Genomic DNA, 6,040 nt, shown 5'->3' with positions numbered 1-6,040 from the left:
TTTTGATTTTAGAGATATTGGTACGATTTAAAACTTTTTTGGTTTAGATAAAAAAAAAGCAAAAGAATATTTTATCATTTAGTAAAAGTTAATCATAAATGAAAGATTGCTCACCTTTAGAACTTTTTCTAACATAATAATCTAAAAAATTTTATCATTTTAAAAAATATCCTGCCATCTATTTTTCACACACACATGTCATTATATACATATTGTAACTATAATATTATTTAAAAAGAATATAAAGGTACGCCAGAACTTTCGTTCTAGAATAATATATCAGTAAAATAATTTAAATATTAAATTCTACTAAATCTACCTTTTTTTATAGTGAAGGGTGAATTGTATGTATGTAAAATAAATTACAGTTAAAATTATTTCACAAGTTAATCGCAAATTTGACATTTAAAAAAAGAAACAAACATTGATCAAACCGTCGGACAAAAATAAGTACCATAGTTATCTAAATAAAAACAGTTCACTCAAACTTTCGTGGAACTTTAATACCTTTATTTATAAAATTTTTTAGGTAGCTGTTTTGACACAATAGATCCTTATATAATATACTCGAAACATATTAAAAAAACCATATATTTCAATTCATGTGTATTGAATCTTGAAACACCCCGGAATTAAATTAATTTAGAATTGTAAAACTTATCTTAAAAATAAAACCCACTTTTTCTACAAACAAATAAAATTTTTTCTTAACTTCTTAAGGGCGTCCTTAACTTCTCCTTAACAAAGGTCAAGGCATACCCAGGGGGGGGGGGCGTTAGGGATGTATGATCCCCCACCCCCCTGAAATGTTTTCTGGCTTGTAAAACATAACAAAAATGGATATAAACAATTTTTTTTATGGGTTTTTGAGTCTTTTTTTGTGTATACCCCCCCCCCCCCCCTAAGAAAATCTTTGTGAACCGTTTTTACTTTCGCCAGATAAATTTGTGAACCATTTTTACTTTCGCCAGATAAATTTGTGAGCCATTTTTACTTTCGTCAGATAAATTTGTGAGCCATTTTTACTTTCGCCAGATAAATTTGTGAGCCATTTTTACTTTTGCCAGATAAATTTGTGAGTCCTTTTTAATTTCGCCAGACAAATTTGTAAGCCATTTTTAGACCGCTCCCGAATGTCCAATTACTTCCAAAATTTATCAACATACGAAGATCCGGTGACAGTGCTCTAGTACAAAATAACTTCCAAGAAGTTTTCAGCTTTAGGCTCGGTGTCAGTTTATTTATTATATACTAATGCTTTTTTACTTTTTTCAAGAATAGTCCAATCAAACGGTTTTAGTTAATAAACACATACTATTCCCCGATTGTACAAATATTTTAATTTAGAAAAACTGTACAATCTATAATTATAATTTTACAGACTATGGATACAAGATTTATACTATTATTATTATTATTATTTTCTTCTTTCTTGACACCAACTAAGTTACATGTCACTACATATTTATAAAAACTTGTAATTGTATTAAAATTTAAGCGTCTTCAATGTTGGCTATATATTCACAATTTAAAATTTTTAAACATTATAATGGTATTTATATTTTAATAACACTTGAACAACAATATGTTTAGGTCTATTAAAATGTCATTATGTTTAAAATATGTATAATTCTCGTGTTTGTTGTTTTTTTTCCTTTTTTAAAAATTTTTGAAATTTTAGAATAAATGATTATGTTACTTTTGATAATATCTTGTATCATATATTGACTAATGACTAATTATTACGGTTATTGACTAACAATTTTAATTTTTAAAAATTTTCTTTTCTCTACTTAAATGTATGATGATGGTTAATAAATAAAAATTGAAAAATCAATCTTTAATTTCAGTTGAGAACCAATTAGGCGCCGATCTTTTCTATGGAGGGTCTAGTACACAAGAAATGTATCTTTAACGAGATGATGAGTTTAACTATTAGAATATGGGTGCGAGTGAGATTCCTAAAACTGCACACTCCCGAGAATCTGTCATTGAGAGAGTAAGTATAGGATTGACATTTTTCACCTTTTATCATTTTTTGAATAAGAATATTAACAAATAGACAATATAAGCTTTCCAGTGAGGACTAACGGGCATTCCTTTCCTTACATCGTGAACGACCATTAATATGGCCTGGGCAAATGTACGTTCACATAAATTGTATCCAATTGAAAACGTGTAAAAAAAAAAAAAGGAAAACTTGTCATAATAAAGTCGCTATTAAAAAAAAAAATGTTTCAGGGGGAGTGGTGGTCACGACGATCACCCTCCGGGATTATGACGGTTTTGTCCGGTAATAAAATTTTATTTCGGTGGTCTTCTGTTTATGAGAAGTACATCAAATAACGCTAGTGTTTTATTAAGATTGAATTCATAGATTACAAGAACATTCATGGAAAATTCAATAATGAATTATGATTCAGGGACACAATTAATATTTATAGATTACTCCAAAATCTCTTTATTTTTAATTATATATCAATTTTTTTAAATAATTGTCATCTAGTTAAATATCGACATGATAAAATTTCTATCGTATCAGTCAGAATTATTAGCAAATTTAAGAATAATGTGAGTGTATTTGTAAACTCATATGTATTTTTAGTATACATAAGTAATTTTTAATAGTTTTGGCTCTTCTTTTTTTTATGCTCTCCTTTTCACTTATATACAAATTGCATATAGATGGCTCCTTATTTGAACTTATTTATATTTTTTTTTCTAGTAAATTTTAAAACAGAATATGATTATAGATGACAATTACCTTAGTATTTACGAAGTGTTAGATAACCAAGACGGTCATAGTTATTTATGCGGAGACTCGAGCATCGATAATGATGTTAAATCGTTAGAAGCTTCAGTATTTTAGGAATATGGAAATATCAAATCGGACGAAGCTGCATCGCCTTTAGAAAACTTCAGTTTAAGTTTTAGTATCAGCTAAAATTTAAATAATCTACATAATAAATTACAAAATACTTACTAATAATTTATTTTTTGTACTATTTATAAGTATACTTGCTATTTTCTTTATATATACACATTAGTTACGGAAAAAATTTATAATTAAAAAATTCGTGCACTAAAAAAATTAGGATTAATTTATAATTTTTCTTGCATAATATTAAACTCTAAATCTCTTATACTATTAATCATATAACGTCATTTTTTTTTCAAAAACATATTATATTAATTAATTTAATTTATGCTTTCATGGTGATTAAATGCTGGCTGTAACATTGTTTTATCTATTGTTATTATATATCTTCTATCAATTTACTAAATAAAACCATTAAAGTGAAAAATATCGTCCTTGTCCTCAATGTATTGATTAAATGGACTTTTCATTATCCTCCTTAACTAGAGTTGGATCTACGAACATGATATCGAGGATTTAATATTTAGGAGTTTATTCCCTGGAGATGTATATATATATATATATATATATATATATATATATATATATATATATATATATATATATATATATATATATATATATATATATATATATATATATATATATATATATATATATATATATATATATATATATATATATCTCTCTATATATATATATATCAAACAGTTCGTGGTGACGAACTATCAGTGAGGAGAGAGGCTGCTCATTCCAGGCCGCTCCCCGGCCCGGCGGGGGGGGGGTAAGGTGTGGTTCACAAAAAAAATGTATGGTTGGGCGTTTACCTTAGTACGGGATTGCAATAAAAAACAAATTTGTTATAAATAACATTTTAAGATTAATTGTTCGTGAATACTGACTGGGTATAAAATGCTTTATATTGATTAATTAGACTTACGATAAAAGTCAGTGCTTCTGTGCGAGATTCTGAAGATGGAACCAACGATAAACCAATATAATTGCACATTACACACCAGTTGACGCGCTTTGCCGCCGTCCTTGTGTGTCGGTAGTGCTGGGGTTTTGATGGAATTTTTTGGTCTGAATCACGTCTACCTATACAATTTGTGGCTGTTGGTTTTTTCTCAATTACTGAGTGTGCTCTATCTTCCTGTATATATCCCGTGGCTTAGCTCATATGGGATAGAGGGTAGGTGAACACTGTTGACTCCTGTTGATGTGAACGCAGTGCAAATAGTAAATGTAGTTATCTGGCTATCCAAGATTCTTCGCGATAAATAGACCAAAAATGTGTACTAATTGTCAGAAATTGCATAACTATAATAATTAAGCACCTCTTATTTTTTCTTTTCAGTGGCTATTTCACTTATCTTCTTCTTAAATATGTTGTTATTATAACTTTTCTCTTTTCGAGCGACAAGTTATACAAAAGAAAATCAGGAATTGATTCTTACACCGTCTGTTTGGACATATTACTAGATCATTTTTATCAAATAATTGTATATTAATTTTTTTTTATAATTTTATTATTAAAAATCTCTTAGCCATATGAAAAATTAACGGTACAATATATATTTATATATACAAATTTAAAAATAAAATTAGAATAATATACATTTCTAACAAAGATATAAATTTATAGAATATTTGATTGTTTCATATAAGATTATATGTATTCCTTGGTCAAGTTGTTTCTATGGTCTTATTTCTAACAGAAATATATACTTTCGTTATATTTTATAATAAAACAGATTATAACTCATCACCTTGAACCAATTAATTTCAAATTTTGTAAGTAGCTTCTACAAAGATGGTTGCTATAAAAATTAAAATAACTATCTTAATATAATTTAATACGACTACATAAATAATAAAAACAAAAGCTAATGTGATAAAGCTAAGTATCGACAATTATTTTGTTATTTTATCATAGAAAGACTTAGTATTTTATTTAGAATACCACAAAAAACCAAACTAAGCTTTTTTTGGCATTTTTTTTATTTGAAACTATATTACTAGTATTAAAATGCAAAAAATAATAATAACTTTTTTTTTAATCAAAATAATCTTATAAAAATAATGTAACTACGAATAAAAACAAAATCACTATAGTGAGATTCAATGCATTATTTACTACCATCAGATCCAATATTAACTTTACTATACATAATTGACTTGAAATAACCTTTCTAGCAATTTTTTAAATAAAAAAAAAATATTGCTTTAATCTAAAATAGCTCAATTGTTTATGAAAATCGAAATCACCTTAAGCACTCAATCAAGGGTTCTTTCTACACATTATACGCGTATTGATTTACCTTCTTTTCAATCGGTTTTAATCTGAAAAAGTACTATAGTTGGTCTAGTGTTTATTGTAATTATAACTTTATAAAGGACTTCCTACCAGGCTTAACTTTTTTTCATGGATCTCTAATATCTTTTTTACATAGTAGTAACTTGCTATTTTATTCAGTTCTTTGTTTTTATTCACTAAGTTAGTTGGAATAGTTAATAAAAAAAAATTAGTATTTAAGTAGCTATCGAACTGTTATCAGATTTTTAGTACTCTTTTTCACATATTTTTGTTGATTTCTCTCTCTTTCCTTTTTTGATTTAAATAATTTATCTAACTGAAAATTCATTAAATGTTATATTTTTTGTGTAACTGTATGATAAAAAGTAGACAAAGAAATAGCACTTTCGGCTACACTTTAAGTAAAAAATTCCGTTATGTAAATTCAATACTTTTATCGTTATAACGTTATTAATGTATTAGTGAACTTTATATAATGCATTTATTAAAGTACTCTTAAAATTGCCTATATTGGAATTTTATAAATATAGTCATGATTTATATTCTTTTTCTTTTTTTAATAAAACTGTTAGTCGATTCGAAACGCTAACAAAAAAAACACTAATTTTATAATAAATAAAAATACCTTACTCTAAAAAGCTTAATATTGGCTTAACTAGTTAAGTCTCGGCTTTGGTATTTCGGAAAATAGAATGTAATGAGGAAATAGATTGTGAGGGCCTCCAGTTAGACTGATATAAAAAAACAGGATTAGTTCAAATTGTGATTTATATTTAAAATTAAATTATTATATAAGGCTTACTAGTAATTTAATAAAAACCTATATACAGAAAAAATACTAAATA

The sequence above is a fragment of the Artemia sp. Qi Xiang Cuo genome, chromosome 21 (assembly GCF_049724085.1).
Source record: "Artemia sp. Qi Xiang Cuo chromosome 21, ASM4972408v1, whole genome shotgun sequence".
Classification (NCBI taxonomy): domain Eukaryota; kingdom Metazoa; phylum Arthropoda; class Branchiopoda; order Anostraca; family Artemiidae; genus Artemia; species Artemia sp. Qi Xiang Cuo.
Note: the sequence above shows the minus strand (reverse complement) of the source record.